The following is a 22,025-nucleotide window of genomic DNA, read 5'->3' as shown; positions in this document are numbered from 1 at the left end:
TTTATCGATACATATCTCAAATTTCATCACCTCCTTTGAATGTCTCGTAGTTTCTTCTTTACTGTTCTTCCCTCAGATCTTGTTGCCGCAGAATCATACTTCCATTCCTTCAAATCCACTCAGAGCTTGGTTTCAAGTAAGTCATTTCATACATTTTGATGTTTTTCTCATGGAGTAGTAAAATCGGTATGTCAAGAAATGTTAATTAACTTCCTTTTTTGATTTAGAGTTAAATGGGTTTTTTATGTGATTATAAAATAGTAATGGGGTTTTGTTTTCCTCACATTTTTTTCCTCACAAAACCCTCACGGATCTTGTCTACATGAAAAGATAGACTGTACAATGTCTAGTTTGTTACCGATGAATGGATTTTTGGATAATACTTGGAGTACAGACTTCCATTACACTTGCACTTATCTTTTCAGATTGGTGGATGAATTTGATGGTGATGGACCTCATATACTGAATTATACTATTGCAGGACTGGAAAATTAAGTTCGGCAGCAGGACATTCCAATTTAAGGGATTACAAAGACATATTTCTTGAAGAGATAGATCCAATGGATGAATGGGTTGGCGGAGGAGACGTTGAAAGAGTAAGCAGCTCAACTAAATGGTGATTAAATTAAGGTATATGAACCTACCAAAAGCTAGTGATAGTTCTGTTCATATTGCAGCATCTGCATTTCTTTTGTAAGTCTTTGTATTAGTTTGAATCTTTTCTTTTATTCTTTGAAAGAAGCCTGAATCTATGAGTTAGTTTACTGTTCTCTCTCCTATCATTCGGGTTAACAATAAGGGAAAATTGCGTTTTTCCTGTATTTGTAGAACTCAAAACCGGATACTGATTTTCTTGTGTGAATTAACTTGTGATGGTTATAGTCAAACCTTTATGGTCGACGCATTTTAAGAGCTAAATGGTTTAGTTCTATCTTTGTATTTTTGGTTTTTTTTGTAATGATGGTCTTTTTTTCCTTCTCCATGCTGTTATTGCTGATTTTAAGTGATTTCGGTGTTTCTATCAGTTGCATTTTATGAGACTACAAGTCATTTGTTTTTCAACTGTTCAGTTGGTAGAATTTACAGTTTTGGTTTGTTGTTGACTTGCTTAGTTTCTGCCTGCTCTTACATCTGACTAGCGTGAAGTCTTTAATCTCTGGAGATTTGAATTTGATATCCTTTGGACTGGTCTGAATTAGGAATTGCAGTTTGCTGGTCTGAATATATATGTTACTGACAACAGAAGGCTTACCCACTCATAATTCTTTAGTTGATGAGAATTATGAGATTAAGGTACCATCTCGCATTCAACAGGATACTAGTACAAGAAATCCTTTTCGTATACTGTCTTCAAGGATGCTTTCTACAAGAACTTGAATTATGACATTTGGTTTGATTCTGGTGTCTGCTGCAGGATCTGTGATTAAAGAGATCAGTTCCTGTTAACTCATAATGCAACAAAACTTAACATGTCGGAAGTTCTTTTTGCCGGAGACTCTGAAAGAGATCAGTTCTGTCGGTTTTCACCCGGCCTTGGTTTGTGGAGTCACCTCCCTCACGGTCTCTTTTTAGCTGTTGTAAGACTCGAAACAGTCCTTTACCTTTTTTTGGCTGATGGGCTATCTCTGTTTGCTAGAACAGGCATTAACTTCGAACGATTTTTTGGGGATCATGATTTTTCTTAGGGACCATGGTTTTATTTTGGGTAAAGACATTAGAAGTAAGTCAAGGTCACCCCTTATCTAGATATTTATATTAATACCTAAATTACCCTCCTGATTAATTTTGGGTGATGATTAGCTAGTGTTAATAATAGTTAGTGTAATGATAAGTGAGATGATTAAGTTAAAGATAATTAGTGAGATTAAAAAATCAGATGAGTTTTTTTTTTAAAGAAGTAGAATTATTGAAAGAGTAAAGTTAGAGAAGATGAAGAAGCAAAACATGAAAAACGATGGATTTTACCGACCACAACCGGAGGAAGGGTATTTGGGTACCCAGGTATGCTTCAAACTTAGATAATGTTGGTTGAATTGCTCCAAACTTTCAAAAAAATGAATTTTTTTATGTAAATTTGGGCCAGTTCGGTTAACCATATGTCAACAACATGTAACCGAACACATCTGAAAGTGTAGTTCGGTTACCATATGTCAAGAACATGTAACTGAACACACCTGAAAGTGTAGTTCGTTAATGGAGGTTTTGGTCGTACAGTGCAATGTTCGGTTACCTAGGATAAAATGGTAGGTAACCGAACTTTGAACTTGACAATTTATTTGAGTACATCTTGTGTGTTCGGTTAGTTCTCAAACTTTAATGCAACCAAGTTCCCAACCGAACTTCAGGTTAAAAGTAACCTAGTGTTAGAAGTTCGGTTGGTTCGCAAACTTCAACATATTTTGCGAATCAACCGAACTGGGCATATAGGTAGAGTTCGGTTATAAAGAAAACTTAATAATTTTGCGAACGAACAGAACTTATGGATTTGTATTGTTCTGATACAAGGAGTTCGGTTAAAAGTATTTTTTTGCGAATCAACCGAACTTTGAGTTCGGTTACGAAAAAAATAATTTGTGATAACCGAACTTTTTACTGAAAAAAACTCCATTAAACCTCTCTGCAACTTCCATTTTCAACTCATTTTGATGATTAGTTCTCATTTATTCAACCAAAAACGAATGACAAGTAATGGGTTTGTGAGAATATCTTTGTTAATGTTTTAAATTAAGCTATATATATAGTGGTGGTGGAAATCGGAGGTGGTGGTGGTAATCGGTGGTTGTTGGTGGTGATAATTGGAGGGGTGGTGGTGGTAATCGACGGTGGTGGTTGGTGGTGGTAATCGGTGGTTGGTGGTGGTGGTGGTGGTGGTGGTGGTGGTGGTAATCGGTGGTTGGTGGTGGTGGTGGTAATCGGCGGTGGTGGGAGGTGGTGATGGTTATATATATATATAGAGAGAGGTGGTTATTGTGTTGGTTTTAAATTAAATTAGGTTAAGAGTAGGTTAGTCATTTCAATGTTCCAGGAGATTCCTTATAACTATAGGGAAGGTGGCCTAATAAGACCATGGTCCCCTAAAAAAACCAGGGTCCCTAAAAAATCATTCTTAACTTCTATATATGTATTCAATATCAGCTAGGGGTGTAAATTCGGGCAGGCCGGGCCGCCCGACCCAAAAACTAAGACAGGCCGGGCAGGCCAGGCTTAATATTTATGAGCCCGTAAACAAATTCAGGCCGGACAGGCCGGGCACAAGTAGATAATTTGCTACCCAAAGACCGCCCAAAGCCCAATTTTTATACGGGCAGGCCAGATCGTGCCGGACAGGTCACTATTTTGATTTTTTTTTTTTTTAAGTTTAAATTTTCAAATGAACGGTATTAAATACAATATCCTTTCCTTTCCAACATCGCATATCATAAGTGATAGTATTATTTTATATTTAAATTACACTGACAAATATTTAATTTTAGCCTATAATAAATAATTAATTAGAGTACAATAAACTTTCTAATAAAAAAATATATTACCATTAATGTTTTGAAAAAGGTTAATTATAAGTAAAAAAGCAATTATATATTTTATTTTTCTTGACACAAAATTGACAATTATAAAATGGTAACTTTTAAGTCTTTTAAGAGGATATTAAATGATTAATAGCACATAGAAGGTTTTCAGGCCGGGCACCAGGCCGGGTATCAGGCCGGCATCATAATTAATCGCAAAGCCCGAAACCGCCCAATAAATTAATCCAGGCCAGGCCGGGTGGTCCATGACGGGCCATAACAGGCTTTGGGCTATTTCGGATACAGGCGGGCTCGGGCGGATACAGGCCGAGTATTTTCGGGTATTATTTACACCCCTAATATCAGCTGGGACGAAAACCTCCATTAATAGAGTTCTTGGTGGTACTGAGAGCTGATTATGGGTTTTTTCATGAATGAATTAAACGAACAAAATTAAAAACTCGATGCACAAAACATTGGCTGTACAAAATGATCAAACCAGCTGATTCAGTTCTTGTGCTTCCAGAGTTAAGTGCCGCGTATCCGGTCACTGGACTGAGTAGATGAAATATGAAGGAGTAGAACTCAAATATTGATGATTTCAATATGAACAATAAGGATTTTTCATTAATAAAAAAAATAAAGCAAATCAGATACATTTAGATAAAAAATGTTCGTCCATTACAAAGTTTTCCTCTCGATTTTCCGGACGAATGAAAATGTAAACAAAAAGGACAGAAGTCAAAGGCAAAAGCAAATAGAACGACAACAAATGCTGGAGTAAGAAAAGTTGAGGAAGGCAAAATAAAAGATAACATCTTGAGGGGTGAAATCATAGTGCAAATTGCTTTTTCTTGTTGTTGATGATGATGGTATTCCATCCCCACATGTTTCTGCATTGATCTTTAGCCGCCGATGAGATTCACAAATATATAGAAGGAGGGAACCGTGGTTCTTGGGTTTTAGGGTTTCTTTGTTTGCTTCTCTACGCGGAGAGGGAGGCACAGTCTATTATAAGTTTGTGTCTTTGTTAGACTTACTCTAGTGGAAGACTAAGATTCAAGTTTTTGGGTGAACCCACGTCACCGAAATTCAACGCCGGTCCGCAGTGGTGGTCCAACATTCAACCTCCAGGCGCCATTTGTAACGGCATCAGACGCCAACCCTAATGGCGTCTTCTCGGAATTTACAAAGACGTCATTCCTAATGGCATCTTGACTATGTTAACCGGTAAAACGCCAACTATAATGGCGTCCCAGAACTGTTGTTATAGTACGCGAGCAACAAATCCTCTCCATTCTCTTTTCTTCTTTTCTCTTTTATTTTACCAAACCCGAAGAACACACTTTTGCATGGTTAGATTGATGGAGATTTATGGTGCTTTTGTGGTAGATTTCAGAAGGGTTAGTTCTACTTGATGTGGATAATCTTTTGGTGGTATTTTGGGAGATTTTCATCAACAAACCAAGTCTAGGTATGAAAATTAAGTTTTGCTTGATTTTATTGATGTTGTGTTTTTGATTTTAGTTATATTCGATTGATTTGGATTCTATTGAATGTATAAACTCATCCAGTGGGGTCACCTAAGGGTTGAAAGGCTTGTTGCACGTGCTAAATGTAAGCGGGCCATGCAAAAATGACATAGCTTTAGATTGTAGCATGTACCCTTCTTTGTTTTGTTTTTTTTTGTCAATGGATGTGAGAATCCGAGAAAACTTATAATAAATTGGTGGTGTGTCCAACCCAACCCGTTGGTTATTTTGTTAAGTGGTTAATATGTATTGCTTTTTTTCCCCTTTATCGGTGACAGGGACTTGTGATATTTTTTATCCATTTCTTTTCATTTATGTACTTTATAAAGAGTGTACGTTCGTGGATTACCGTAGGTTGAATATTTGTTTTTCTATAGAAAAAAATTGAATATATATGGATGAATTCTTGAAACATTGAACATGCTTATGATATGGTGGGGAATAACATTAGGTGTCCCCTACGTGACCACTTAGACGTCCCCTACGTGATCCCTCTTTTCACCAATGGCCAATTAATGAGAACTCTATAAATAGAGTTTCATTCATCTAAAATAAAACACTCCAACAAACTATTCATTTTACTCCTGCTAAAATATTATCTTTATTTTATCAATTTGTTTAAAGTTAAAAAAGAATGACTAGAGTTGGAATCAATGAGGATGTTGCACTTATTGGTGCATGTTGTTATGTTGCGACATATCCAATAATTGGAAATGACCAAGAAAGTGTTGCCTTTTGGGCCCGGGTTAGAGTCTAATACAAAACCACATAGCAAGGAGAGACGGTTAGGAATAACAATTCCTTGCAGTAGAGGATTAAGATGTTGAATAGAGAAGTGAAAAGATATGTACGTTATGTTAGGCGTTATTTTATGAACTTACCCAATGGATGGGACAATGAACGTGTGGTGAGTATAATTTAAAATTATTAATTATTATTTTTTTTGTTAATGAAAACCTCGTATTAACACCTTTTATTAATTTAATTCCAGTACCACCTAGGTAGAATAGATTATGAAGATGATCGAGAATATGGAAAAAGTTGGAGACATGATCCGGTATTTCAGATATTGAAATTTCACTTTCCAATGTTGTATGATCCATAGATCTTAGAAAAACCAGCTAATATTCATCCTCCGCAATATGGAGACGAGATATAAAAACATCAACGCCTCCATCACATGTTTTGTGGGTACACCTCTTTGTAAACTCTCACGAGACTCAACTCGTCAAGTAGGATCACCTAATGGTTGAAAGGCTTGTTACACGGGCTAAGTGTAATCGCGGGTCAGGCGATAATGACATAGATTTATAATGTTTCTGTTTTTTTATTTTTTTGGTTTTTCTTTTTAATTTATGAATGTGTGGTAATAACCGATGTACTTTTTTGGTTAAATAAATGTTGATGTAAACATTGAAAAAGATATAGTTATGTTATTTTTCCATGCATTATTAATAATGAATGTTTTTGTGTTTTTCTTTTTGGTTTGTCCAAGGATAGTTGAGTATTGTACCCACGTATCTTGTTATGAATCTTCAAACTTGAAAGATTTTATTTTTCTTTATTTGATTTCCCTACCCACGTGATTCTGACACCCACTTCATGGTGTAATGTTTAATTGAAAAATCAATGATAAGTTTTAAATTATCAACTGGGTTGGTTTTTGTTAAAAAGTAAGGTTTGTCTGATAACAATAACCAACTTTTGAAAAAAATTGGTTGATTTTGAGCAGTGATTGTCTTTTGGATAAGTAAGGGTTATTTTGCCATCAATTAGGGAAATAAAGGTTTTACGTAAATAGTAAAGGGTGTTTATCAATAGTTAGGTCATTTACAAAAAATAGGCTTCATTAAAACCATAATAGACCCTCTATAAATAGTGTGGGTATTCAGCCTAACTCAAACACCCTCAAATACTTTTAGTTTGGTTATCTCCTTGTTTATTTTATCATACCCTAATTTATGTTTTTACTTACCACAATATGCCTAGATTTGAAACCGCCGAGGATGCCGCTTTAATTCGTTCTTATTGTTTGGTTGCTAGTGAACCTTTTAAAGGAAGATCTATGTACGGGAGCGTGTTTTGGGCGCGCATTCAAGCGGAATATAGAGCAACAATGGGCTACGACACTGCAAGAAATATAAAGTCAATACAACAAAGAACCTCAACCTTGAAAAAGGATTAAAGAGATACGTAGGTCATGTGAGAGTTTATTTCCGGGGAATGGATGATGGGGTTATAACGTTGCAACTGCTGTGAGTTTATTAAACAATAATTATTTACAATATTTTTTGAGACGTTATCACTACACTAACACACTATATGAATTTCACCCCAGTACCGTGAAGGCCAAATTGCATATGAAGAGGATGGTGATCACGGAAAAAGATGGAATATGAAGCGGTTTTCGAGATTCTAAAGACGCAATTTGGTGGGGATTTTAATCCTGAGATCTTTCATCGTCCAGCAGAAGATCATCCACAAGATGAAGCCGAAGATTAAGACAGCAGCAGCTGATTTACTGGTTTTGTGAGTAAATCTCTTTGTAAACCCTCACGAGACTAAACTCGTCCAGTAGGGTCGCCTAATGGTTGAAAGGCTTGTTGCACGGGCTAAGTGTAATCACTGGTCATGGGACAATAACATTGATTAATAATATTTCTGTATTTTTTTTTCGTCTTTCGGCATGTATTTGTATCAGTGTGCACATGTCTGAGGCTGGTTTAATTTATAGGGAAGGATATAGCTTTAAATCATCCCCGAACACATATGGACACAATATTTATTATTCCCCTCTCTTGAATTTGAATCGACTTGTCACACTGACTCCCTTATAAAATCACTTGGATTAGGAGCAGCGGTAAAGTGTGGTCCACTTATTCAAAATAATAATTTTATTTCATATGAACAAAAGAGTTCCTATTCGGAAAGACAGGTCGATGACACTCATCTAGTGGGAGACATGTTGCACGTTTTAAAACACTAACATCTAATGAGATTGCACACCCGTGATGAGTGACTCGTAGGGACAACACATCTCTTATAGTTTCCTATAAATAGAGTCCATTGTACCAAAATGGAATACATAATCTTGAACATCTTATTTACTTTTTACATCTATTATTTTATACATATTTTTCAAAATGGATGTTGGATTCACCGTTCAGGAATATATTGCAATTGTTGCTGGATGGGTTAGTGTACTGACAGCTCCGGTTGTAGAAGGGGTTGATAGACCTACCCCCACCTCCCCACCCCCCCAAAACATATGGCATCTGGTCCATAAATATTTTGTAGAAAACTTTTCAAATCCTAACCGTAGATCGAATCAAGCCATAAGGATCAGGGTTGGGAGTATAAAAAGAGAGGTGAAATCGTATGTTAGCCTCCAGGCTAGGCTAATTAGAGACGTTCCACCAACACTCATTACAATGGATATGGATATCGTAAGTAATTATAGTTATAAATACTGGTTATTAACAAACATATTTTTGTGCCATACTCATTCATTTGATTATTTGTTCACTTCATGTAGGAAACAATGACGAAAGCATATTTCCTTGAAAAAATGGACGCCATTTCAGGTTTTATGAATGTTACGTCCTTATGAAGGACGCCTTCGACGAGTAAAATATAAGGAGGTTTTATAGGCATGCACCATAATGTAACTGCACCGTTTTTATTGGTTTTGCGGGTGTACCTCTTGTAAACCCTCCCGAGACACCACTCGGCCGCTAGGGTTGTTGGACGTGCTAAGTGCAACCGCGGTGCGACAGTGACTTAGGCTATTATTGCACTTTTATATCGGATCAACAAAATATCTTGTGTAACAATCTGAAATTAATGAAATAAAATAAATCTTATTTGAATTCACTAAGATTACTACTCACCGTTAGAAGTTTTCTCAGGAAATATATATGTTGATAGTGACAATGATTTTTGTGTTCCAAATAAGACAAACATTCGTATCATATCCTATCCTATTCGAAAACCAAACGTGAGGATGACCGATGCTATCCAGTGTTATGAGTTGTCACTTTATTCTAACAGAGGTCACTGGACTCCCAATCTCAAAAAAATAAATAAAATACATATGGATGGTTTTTGAGGACGTAATGAATGGTTTTATTGTTGAGTGCATGTAGGAATCAATGGTGAAATGATAGTTCTTACATGAAGATGATATCAGTTTTGAGTTTTATGAATGTTACCTCCTTTTGAAGGACGTCGTGGATGACTTCAACCTGTTGGCGCTAGCAAGGCGCTTTGGATAATTTCATAGCATCTCCATTATTGGTTTTGTGGGTATACCTTTTGTAAACCCTCCCGAGATACCACTCGACAGCTAGGGACACCTACCGGTTTAAAGGCTTGTTGGACGTGCTAAGTGCAACCGCGGTGACTGCGACAGTCACTTACGCTATTATTGTACTTTTATATCGGATCGTCATACGTGTAGTAATTTCAAATTAATGAAATAATATAAATTATGTTTCAATGCACTAAAATTGTTACTGGACGTTGTCTCCTAAAAAATATCTTTGGGGTTAAAAAACACAATCATTCAAAAAAAAATATCCTTTTACTTATTCCTCATTTACTTCTTCCGACAAGGTAAACTGTGAATGATAAATCAAGGAAGTGATTTAAAGTGTCTAACATGTCGGGTTTTTTTATTGGGTCTTTCAACTAACTTGCAAAACCAAATAAGCCTTACACATCATTGCTACAAGAAAGGATTGTTACACAAAGTCCTTTATAAAATCACTTGTTCGTCAACCAAAATTATAGTGCAAAATATAAGATATTCTGATCCATCCAGTTACATCTTCTCCTGGAATATCGGTTCATCTCATCATTTCTATCCGGCAAGCACAACACACATATAATGGCTCTGTATATCATGGAAGAGGATGTTGCAATCACAAATGCGTGGGAAAGTGTTGTTACCCTCCCCGAGGTTGACCATCATTTGGTTCCGGCTAATATAGTTTGGAACCGCACATTCGAAAATTACACACGACAATTCACAAATATTCATCAAAGAACATCGGCAACTATAAAGGGTAGGCTCGGAGTAATAAAAAAGGGAGTGGGGGTTTACGTACGTTACAAGAAAGAAATTTATATTTCCAAGAACCGATCTCCTCTATGGAAAGTTGAGAGACTTGTAAGTGGTTTATCTTTTTACTCCGACCCGTTGGTCGTATTCTTTACAAAAACACTACCCTACTTGTGACGTTTTTTTGTAAGAGCGATATGCAACCATGAAATACGCTTGGTATACAGGAAAAAAATTCATGTTTTATTAATACTACTTATTCATGAAGGCTAACTACCCGAAACTAAACACGATACAACCACCACCTAATCCTCCTCAAGATGAAGAGGAAGTTTAAAACAACCGTATCAACGACATTACTAAGTTTTGTGGGTATACCTCTATGTACACGAGATAAAACTCGTATGTTATGACCACATAACGGTTTAAAGGCTTGCCACACATGCTATGTGTTTCCGCACTACCGGAGAAATTTACCTATGTTTAGAATTCAATAATCGTTTAGAATTCTGTAATCAATCCATCCATGTAACTCCAATGTCAATGTCACTTATTGAAATTAAAAATACATGCTTGAGTACGTCACTGGAACCTTCGGTGATCTTTATTCCTAATGGTCTACCTTTAACCAATGCTCACGGCACCAAAGTTTACAAGGAGAGAGTGATGTAGAACGTAAGAGTGTAAACCGGGTGTAGTAAAAAAATGTCAAACAAATATAAACCTGGGACGCCATTTGTCTTGGCATCTAGACAAGACGCCATTTATAACACCGTCATACGCCAACCCTAATGGCGTCTGGTAGAATATGTTTGTGAATATTCGCTGGAGATGCCAACCCTAACGGCGTCTAATGATTTTATAGACGCCAACCCTAATGGCGTCCCAGTGTTGCTTCCATCTCACATCCAAGCAAACTGAATACAACTCGTTGAATTCAATGATTTTGGGACGGATAAACGACACTTCTGGGGGAGAAAATTGAATCTTACTCCTCCATTAGATTAAGCCTTATAAGGACCAGAAATTTGCGATTAGGATTTACTTTCTTTTACTTGACCGTTTAATCTAACAGGATGTAAGGTTCTCTGAAGCTGAAAGAGTTTGCTGACCTAGCTGTGTGTGATGTGTACTTCGTACACGTAGAGAAACTTAAAATGCAGGATTTTTTTTTTGTCTATGTCCCCCAAGGTCGATGTTTTTATTTTTATTTTTATAGGAAAACCTTAGATTAATTAAAAATCAAAACAAATTTGGGTTTGATAGTTTTAAGCATAGTTTCTCAATCTATCCTGATCTAGGAGGTGAAAAATACAAGCTGCAGGATAACCCACATAGTTACAAGTAGTTGTTTCATTAGCAGAAACAACAGCTAATGTGATTGCTGCCTGGTTTGCGGACTTACAAACTGAAGAGTAAATGAAATGTCTTGAAAAAGTTGAAATATTCTGAATATTTGGAATTCTATCTTCTCACAGATCTTTAACTTGCCAATCCATACTACTTGGAAGTCCCGAGATGAGTCTGATTAGGTTGGTGTTGTTAGCTTCAATGTTGATGGTGAGAGCTGGAAATTGTAATACCCAATTCCATGCTTCAATAGCCACTAACACCTCTTCAACATCCCTATTCAGCGCCTTGAATCCCAGAATCTTCACTTCCCTGCAATTACCCAAAATATTTCTTAGAATCATTGTTCTTTTCATAAGGTTATTTGAAAGATCCCATTAGGTAGCTATGTTGATTTTCGTTATTCCTAAATCTGGGCATTTCCAATGTTTCACTTGAGTAGAGGCTGTTGACTACAAGTTGTTCCCATTTCTGCGGTTGGCCTGCCAGTTCTCCTTCCAAAACAGTTCAGCTCTAATATAAGTGTGTTTGGGATTTGGGTTGATTCCATGGAACACATTATCACATCTTGCTAGCCATATGTGCCAAAGTACAGCTGCACAAAAGGTACTCCAAGGGCCCAAGTTGTTGTCCAACCAATTGGATTGGTACTCCAACATTAAATCCATTGCTGCAAAGACAAGTTAGGGATGCCATACACAAAAGGGTTTGCATAAGAGGCAAACCAGACACTCCTAGCAAAAGAGCATTCCATAAATAAATGCTTCAAAGTTTCATTTGGTTAATAGCAAAGGGGGCATGTGTTTGGCATGTCAGAATACTTAGAAAGTTTAGCAGCTATATGAATCATATTATGCATGCATTTAAAGACGAGTAAAGTGACTTTTGGGGAAGTTTCCATACTCCAAATTTTATTCCAGGGGGAATTGGTAATAATTTCAAAGTTTTTAATGCTATGACATAGAAAAGCTATAGTGAATTTGCCATTTGGTTTTAGTTTCCACCCGATTGTATCATTTCTATTAAGACGAATGGGTATTTGACAGATAGTATGGACAGTACTTTGTTCAAAGATGGAGTGAAGGACATTAACATCCCAAGATTGGTTTGCTGCATCAATGACGTGGCTGACCAAGAAAATGTTTTCAGGCAGTTGGGTATTCCTAAATTCTAACGTGCCATGGTACCATTGATCCTCTATTATATGAATCGAGTTTACTTTGCCTATTTCCCATATGCAGTGAGGCTTAATTATCTCAAGCCCCTGTTGAATACAAGACCAAATCCACAGTCCCGTGGTGCTAATGTTAGGGTCAAGGGGATGTCTACATTTACTATAGTGGCTGGATTCAGAGCTTGAACCCAGACCGAGTCCGGGTTGTCTAGTAGATTCCAAGCTAGCCTTCCTAGTTGCGCTAGATTGTTAGCTTCTAAGTCTCTAAAACCTAACCCTCCTAATGAAATCGGAATATTGAGATCCATCAGTCTTTTAATAAACAAGCCCCTTTACCATCCTTCTTTCCCCACCAAAAATTTCTTTGTAGGGAAACGAGTTGGTTGGTAATTTTTTTCGGAATCTTATAACAACCCATTTGATATCATGATAAATGGGTAGATTCGAGAATTGACTTAACTATCACAGTTCTAGCAGCTTGGATAAGGTATCTCCCGTGCCAATTCTGTAATCTACTTCTAAATCTAGCTATCATTGAATCGAAAGTCTTTATTTTGGACGCTCTTATGAACAAAGGCGCACCTAAGTAACTATCAGTAACATTGATTTTCTGCACCTTCAGAATTTTTATTATCATTTTCCCAAATCTGTTAAGAAGCTTATTACTAAAGAAGATTCATGACTTTGGAAATTTATCATTTGACTCGTCGCTAGGCTAAAGGTATTGATGATATCAAGAACATTTTTAGCATCAACAAGAGTTGCTTTCGAAAAAACGATGCAGTCGTCAGCGAAAAGTAAATGAGTGATAGGCATGCTTTTTTGAGCTACTTTGATTCCTTGGATTTTTTTCCCTCAGCGTCTCGATGCCTTAACATCCTATTTAGTCCTTCCATACATAGGAGTAAAATATAAGGAGATAACGGGTCTCCTTGTCTAACGCCCCTAGTAGGCTGATTTCCCCCAAGAAGATCCATTACAGAGAACTGCGATGGAGGGGGTACTGATGCATTAATGAATCAGAGAGCACCAAGACTCACTGAATCCAAGACTTTGCATAAGATCCATTAGGTACTCCCAACTAACCCTATTAAAAGCTCTACTCATATCTAGTTTTATTCCCATTAGTCCTCCCTTACCTTTATATTTTTTTTCATTTTATTGACCACCTCCTGAGACATTACTATATTGTCAGTAGTTTTCCTATTCTTCATAAAAGAAGATTGGAAAGGGGAGATAATTCTGGAAAGGATTGATTTGAGTCTATTTGCAAATATTTTGGAGATTATTTTGTAGGTTGTATTACATAGACTGGTAGATCTAAAGTCAGTTGGAGAAGAGGGATTCGCAATTTTAGGGATGAGGGCTAGAAAGGTAGAATTCATCTCCTTGAAGAGATAACCAGTATGAAAGAAGTGTTTCACCATAGCAACAACATCTTCTTGCACAGTGGACCATTGGTGGACAAAAAATGTAACATTGAACCCATCTGGGATCGGGGATTTTTCAGTTGCTAGAGCCTTAACAACTCCACAGATTTCAGAAGGAGATGGGATTATTGTTAAAGTTTGATTTTCTAAAGCCGAGATTTCGGTCTCAAAAAGATCAGTAACTAATGGGAGTTAAGATTTGGACTTTCCGTAGCAATATTTTTGAAGTGCTGGGTAAGAATTGCATACATTTCCTTATGCGTATTGTGGATGGTACCATTCGAGTCAGAGAGAGTTGAGATTCTTCCTATGTATATTGAGAGTATAAGAGTGAAAGAATTTTGTATTCCTATCTCCAAACTTGAGGTTGTTTTCCTTGCATTTTTTCTTTCATAGTTGTTCTTCTTGGTTATATAGGATTTATAGGTCTTTTATTTTCCTTTGTATGAGATCATCCTTAGTTCCATCGAGATTTAGGCTATGAATCAAATTTGTTGTCTCTAGAGAAATTATTATATTCGTCTGAATTTTTCCAAAAATTTCCTTATTCCATTTCGAAAGATCTTTCTTTACTAACTTAAGCTTAGCAGAGATTTTAAAAGGTGGTGATCCAACCATTGGCCGATTCCAACACCTTTGGATAATTTCAAGTGCTTCAAGGATTTTTAACCAAAGGCTGAAGAATTTAAATGGGATAGGATTGGAAGTTGCGATATGTTTGCAGTTAAGAAAGATACAGGAATGGTCCGAGCCTATCGGGGGAAGATGAGTGACAGTAGCATTGTTGTTTTTGGCTAACCAATCAGAGTTAGTCAGCGCTTTATCTAGCCTAGCCTGAATCCTAAATGGAGAATCCTGTTTGTTAGACCATGTGTAAATTGGTCCAATGATATAGTATTTACAGTGATAAGAAAGTGGTTCGTTTAAGACTTGTAGAGATTCAATTGTAGATTCAAACTCGAATAGAAGACTAGAAAACAAATCAAATGTTGTCACAATATCGAGAGATTACTGAGACTCGGGATTCCACCATTAATCACAATCAATTGGTTCAAATAATGATTCATAACAATTTTAGCTCTTTTATAGACTATTTCTTTGCCAAAAAGTAGATTTTATAAAGTATTAGATGTAAACCATAAGCATGGCGTATCAAGAGTTCTTGGACTAAACATACACTATCAGACAAAATTACAAATAATCAATGAAAATCATAAATCAATTAAAACAAGCGCAAAAGTCATAAAGAATCAATTATAATTACCAAAAAATTGTGAGACATGGCTTTTTCCGTCGTCCCAGTGTTGGGTTTAGCTCCTCATGTCGAAAACAAGCGCAAAAGTCATAAAGAATCAATTACAATTACCAAAAGCGGGGGTCTAACAACACCACCCAATATTTCGTTTAGCAATATGTATGGACTAACTCCGAAATACTTTGCTAGAGAATCAACTAGACAGTCGGACTCAATCTAGATTAAAGTATTTCAAGGAGTTAATATCTCTCTCTTGATTTGATTTTTACTCAAGCCAAATACCAATATCCAAGGATCAATCAATATCAATCAACAACCAAAGGTTGGAATTCCAATTGATGATCTTAACGCACAACATGTATTATTTCAATTATATAAAAAATATAATGCGGAAAATAAATAACACAGATACCAGAAGTTTTGTTAACGAGGAAACCGCAAATGCAGAAAAACCCCGAGACTAGTCCAGATTGAATACACATTGTATTAAGCCGCTACAAACACTAACCTACTACAAGCTAACTTTGGACTGGACTATAGTTGAACCCCAATCAGTCTCCCACCGATTCAAGGTACAGTTGTACTCCTACGCCTCTGATCCCAGTAGGATACTACACACTTGATTCCCTTAGTTGATCTCACCCACAACTAAGAGTTGCTGCAACCCAAAATCGCAGACTTGATAATAAAAAAATCTGTATCACACAGAAAAGTCTATCAAAGGATAAATCTATCTCCCACAGAAAAACCCTAGGTTTTTGTTCCGTCTTAAGATATAAAATCAAGGTGAACAGGAACCAATTGATAATCCGGTCTTATATTCCCGAAGAACAGCCTAGATTAATCAATCACCTCTCAACAATCCTTCTTGACTACACAAGCGGTTTGTCGAGGAATCACAAACAGTGAGACGAAGATGTTTGTGACTTCTTTATCTTTCCTATCGTAGAACTCTCACGATCTCAAGCCAATCAATAGATTGTACTCGTACGATAGAAGATGCAAGATAAGATCACACAACTACGATAAAAGTAGTATCTATCTGGCTTCACAATCCCAATGAAGTCTTTAAGTCGTTAACCTGGTTTTAGAGAAGAAAACCAAAGGTTAAAGGAGAATCGACTCTAGCGAGCGCACTAGTATCACACAGACGTGTGGGGATTAGTTTTTCACAATGCTAGATTTATCCTTTATATAACCTTCAAATCAGGGTTTTGCCTTAGTTACAAAGAAATCCATATTCACCGTTATATGAAAACTTGATTTAGATTCAAGCTAATATTTCTCAACCGTTAGATCGAAAAGTTAACTTGTCACACACACTTGGATAGACGTTTAATGGGTTTGTGAAAACCATTCCCAAACGTGTACGTGTATGTTGGTTCAACATAGTAACCCAAAAGGTTAACCATATGAGAAATTCATATTAACCTATTTCTTATTCACCATAACTAGTTCAATTGACCCAAATGAACTAGTTGAGAGTAGTTCAATTGCTATGAGATCTTATGTAACTATACAAGACACAATTGAAACAAAGATGATTCGATTCGATTGAATCGGCTCATGAACTTTATAGCCACGGTTTCCATAAAGCATTCCTTAGTAATTTAAGTTTCATGTTCATAGCACATCTTTAGATCATAACCACTTAACCTCATAAAAAAGTTCGCGGACTTAAGGCAACCGGCATAGTTTTCCAAACTCAGCAGAAAATCTCGGCAAAGAGACTTCCACCAGTTCGCGGACTAGGTTCACGGACTGAGTTCGCGTACTTGAACTTCACGAACGAATTTGGAATCCCAGCAGAAATTCTCGGTACAAGAACTTCCGACAGTTCGCGGACTGAGTTCGCAAACTGGGTTCGCGGACTTGGTAAAGCCAATTCCTCCGGTTTCTCTCAATCAACAAAGTTCGAAAACTTCGGATTAAGGAATACATGGTTATGTAATCTAAACTCTCATTCCAATCATTGAGACATTTTAAGAGGACGTTATATAGACGTTATTCACAGACCGTTTCACGTCAGAGCAATTCTCAAAGTAATTGAAACTTTTCATGACTTTCGTCACTAGGTTAAGATAAACTTGATCAAAGCGAAACGCTTTACCAACACATGATTTCAAGAAAAAGATAAGTAGTGAATACTCAGCTCGATATGTCAAATGTGTATGATCCAGTCTATATAGCGTACGACTTTTTGTCTCATAAGAAGTAGGAGATATAATAGATAGACTTTTGAGTGATAGATAAGTTCAAGTCTCCACATACCTTTTTGTTGATGAAGTTCCACGGTTCCTTGAATAGATCTTTGACATTGTATGATGAATCGCCATGAAGTCCTTGAGCTCAACTACACTTTTTTATCCTAGTCCGAGACTTACCTATAATAGACTAGAAATCAAGACTCATAGTTTTGATCACTAACATTGACAAACATACTTGATATAGCAACGCATGCGAGGTCGACCGAGATATGCTTTAACACATACTGTGAATGTTATTGTGTCCATTAGAATTCCTTTTAATGGAAAGATTTCCTTAGATGGCAACCAAATTCTAATGGTAACTTCTCAGTAAAATTTTCTTATAGAACTATTCTTAACTGTAGATTTCAGGTTGCGGGGTTTAGTAATATTGTTCCTATTCCTTGGTAACACTTCTGGAAATCTAGACTTCCTAATAATATACTCCATTTCCTTTGGAGGTGTTTGCAGGACTGTCTTCCCTAGGGAGATAAAGTGTACATATATTGTAGTAACATTGATCCCAAATGTCCCTTTTTCAATCATCATACTGAAAGCATGCAATATTTATTTATTGATTGTGTTTTCTCTAGAACTGTTTGTCATTCTATTGATCTTGCTCTTATGCATGCTATCAATAATGTTGCCTTTTATGACTGGCTTTGCTCACTTTTTCAGATAAGTCCTCAACCTGCTAAATGTTATTGTTCTTAAATGATTTTCTTTTATTATGTGGCATATCTGGAAATGTAGGTGAAAGAAAGTTTTTGAAGGTCATCCAAAGAATCTTAATTAAGTAGTCTACTTGATTAATAAATATGCTGATTGGAATAAATTATCTAGTGCTTATAGCATAATTTTTTCTCCAATATTATGCAAACGAGCAGAGGATGGGAGAAGCATGAAAATCCATATATAAAGATAAACTGTGATGTTGTATTTGATGATGTTACTAAGTCAGTGGGTATTGGACTAATCAGCATGACTTTTTAAGGTAATACAGATGGAGCTAGATGTTGCAGGACTAAAGCACTAGATCCAGAACATGCTGAAACAACAACGTTGTTGGAAGCTACATTATGGGCAAGGAAAAAAGGATATCGGAATGTACATCTGGAAGGCCATTGCTTAAATATCATTAATGCCTTATATGTTAGCTTAAATGCAATAAAGTGGACCACAAGAAACTTGATCACTGATCGTGGAAGTCTTTTAATTTCTTTTTGATAGTTGGAAATGCGCACATGTGCTTAGGGATGTTAACCATGTTGCACATAAGCTTACAATACATGGAAGAGATATAAACCCTGAGGAAGAATGGTCATCTTCTCTCCCTACTTGGATACCTCAATATATCCAAAGGGATGAATCTGTATAACTCTCATCTCAATGAAATATCTATTTCTATTAAGAAAAGAAAAGAATGAATAAAAGAAAAACTTATGGGATTCATCGAAGTTTAGATAGTTGAACGGACTTTAGAGTTTTACAGTATGGTAATTAGGGTGTGACTCTCAAATGCGTTCACTTGTATAAGTGCCTCTAAGGTACAAAAGTTAAGAACTTAGAGGACCGTAAAAACGAGGTATATCGTGCTGAATTTTCGACATATAGAGTATCCCGATATCAATTGATTTTGCCAATGAGTTTATCAAAGAACAAGATAAGTGTACCAACATGGGAAACTGGTGCCGAATGACTTCAACGATGCCTAATAGGAAACCCCACACTGCTGAATGATTGTAGTAGTTAAGTGGAGAATATCGGTGGAGGTCAATTATTATACAAAGAGAATACAAGCGGTAGATAACCCTCACATGTACTTCAATTGTTTCTTGTTAACTTTTTGTCCTCGATACAAACAATAAACCCACTATCATATAGTCTTGCATGAAGTGAATTAGTAAATTTCAGTTGTACTTTCATCAAAGCTAAGATCCTAATCAAGCTGACCATTTTTCAATAATTTATATGTTTAGAAAAATTGAATAATATAGAGGAGATAAAAAATGGTACTCAAAAATCAAATTAAGTTGTTTACAGGAGGATTTTAAAATTAACTTAGTAATAAAAAACATTAAGTTTGACTTCATCTGCATAATAAATATATATTTCCTTTACCAAGTTGTTTTCTTATTTTGATGGTTTGGAACAGTGATGTTGAACTACAATCTTAACTCCTTTAAGAAGTTATTTTACCAATTATGGGGTTCGAACCCCTACCTCCGCAATGGGAGGGAGCATGACAACTATCAGACCATTAGATAGTTGGCATTTACCAAAACTATCGATCTGCTAAAAAAATCTAAAGTCCAAACAAATAGTAATTTTATGTTGATCGTGGAATATTATGTGATTTTTTTTTAAGGTTTGAAGTGGAAAGCTAAGGATCATAATTCTATGATTTCATCAAAGATTTAAACACTTTGGGAAAAATAAATCATAGGATTCCTCTTACAGCAAAAGTTATGGGATAATGTGTTTTTTCTATCGGTAAAGAATTTGATACTGGCGTGTTTCGAACTCAGGTTACTGGTCACACAGTTTTTTTACCACTGTACTACAATTATGCGATAATGTGTTATAAAATGGATTAGGGAGAAAGTGAAATGTTTTTAATGTTTACCTTAAAAATACCCTCTTCGTCCCACTAATGGATGACCTATTCATTTTTTAATTTTGTCCCGCTAATAAGTCACATATATCATCAAACAAAGAGATATTTCTAAAGCTACCCTTTTCATCGACTATTGTTAGTATAACAAATATGTATAATTTGATAGTCGTGTTTATATTCGTTATGTAGGTGACCAGTACATAGTGGAAGAGTTAACTTATCCCAATGAGCTAAAGCATGAGCTACAGAGTTACACAACCGAGGTTGAAAAGTAAAAATACAAGCAGTTAACTGAGAACAAAAAAAAGAGATGTCTTTGAAAACAGAATCAATTCTTTGATCACCATCAAACAAGCCAATATAAAATTGGTTGATCAAGTCTTTAGCATCACTCTCAATGATGATGTGAGTAAATTTTTGTTTCACATCTTTCTTTAGGACTGCGCAGATATCTCTAGCTTCAGCTTCAGCTTCAGCCGCAGAGTACACATCAAACACCAATGCGTCACAAAATGAGGCTTTATTCGCAGAGTCTCTCATCACATACCCTGCATTATTGTCCATGGATATATCATCAAAGGCCCGATAAGTGTTACATTAAATCCTACTGAAAGGGGGAGGCATCCATTTATCACAAACAATTATATTGATACTAGAAGGTATCTGAAGCTTAGTTTCCTAGTTAATAAAATAGCTCTGTCTCTATTGATAACAACAACATATTTTTATATCTTATCATTGAACACTAAGATATTCATGCTACTCCAAACAGACCATAGGACGAGACCAAAAAAACATTTTCATTCATCAGGAAGTCTAGTATTGGGATCCACTAACTAGAGAACTTAGAAGCCAATCAATAAAAGACTGATCCTGGAAAGCGGAAGAACTCACACACAGAGAACTCACAAACCAAACATGGATAGCAAAGGGACGAAACACAATGGCATGCATAATACATTCATGAGGGTTAAAACAAGAAGGAGATTTCGTAGTGACCTTAGGCATTCTAACATTAAGGACAGTTCTAGCTGGAAGGGCATTCCTGACAGCTTTCCATAAAAACATTTGTATACGGTGTGGTACTTTAAGTTTCCAAATGCACTTCCAAAGATTGATACAAGGGGAAGGTCTAAACCCTCTTAGTCCCAAGTAAGCAGGTTTTGAGAAAAATATTTCACTCTTTGAAAGCTCTCATGCCCTCCTATCAGGAGTGCACGTACAACTGGCTTAAGGGAATGATGATAATCTTTTTAACAGAAGCATTATCAAAATGGGTATTAAGTCTACTGATATTTCAAGTTCTATTATCACCATTGATAAAATAGGAAAATTTAACAATAGGATCTGGTGGGACAAGAGGGTCAGGAGTAGCAGACCCCAAAGTCGGTATCCAATAAGTCTCTGGTGGCACAATGTTTGTTTTTGTGATCTTTTTCTCCATGGAGGCCGCATTGTAGCTTCTTGAATTTGGATTTAAGTTTCAATTTTTTGCACAATGCTGCTATCTTTTCTTCATTTTCTTTAGCCTTCATGGCATCATCTATCATATGTGGTACTTCAAGACCCTTGAGCTTTTCCAATTATGATTTAATGACCATTCTGATGCCTGAACAACCTACTTGTGGACACTTAAAATGCATCCAAGGGAATCACATCAGGCTGTGTTTATGCATAAAACATAATAGACAAACCTATTTTGCTTCAATGCATAATGTTTATTTTCCTTTGTTTTCAGAATACATGGTTTTTTGTTGAGAATACTTTTTGTAGGTGGTGTTTAAAGTTCACTTGTGTGTTTTTTATTAAAAAAAATATAACAGTTATTACATAGTCGCTTGATAATTTTAAAA

General features: G+C 36.2%; 1 long non-coding RNA gene across 2 annotated transcripts; it reads left to right on the top strand.

The window, feature by feature from the left end:
- On the top strand, positions 1–6,097 carry LOC113286487. Of its 2 annotated transcripts, XR_003329323.1 has the most exons (4): positions 1–136; positions 482–630; positions 1,415–1,577; positions 6,030–6,097. It is a non-coding gene; the product is annotated as an uncharacterized LOC113286487 (long non-coding RNA). The 2 variants fall into 2 exon arrangements; XR_003329322.1 differs by lacking the exon at positions 6,030–6,097 and having other exon boundaries at positions 1,415–1,766.
- Positions 6,098–22,025: the final 15,928 nt, after the last annotated feature.

The sequence above is a fragment of the Papaver somniferum genome, chromosome 6 (assembly GCF_003573695.1).
Source record: "Papaver somniferum cultivar HN1 chromosome 6, ASM357369v1, whole genome shotgun sequence".
Taxonomy (NCBI): Eukaryota; Viridiplantae; Streptophyta; class Magnoliopsida; order Ranunculales; family Papaveraceae; genus Papaver; species Papaver somniferum.
The sequence above is the reverse complement of the archived record's forward strand: the minus strand, read 5'-3'. Positions and strand labels throughout refer to the sequence as shown.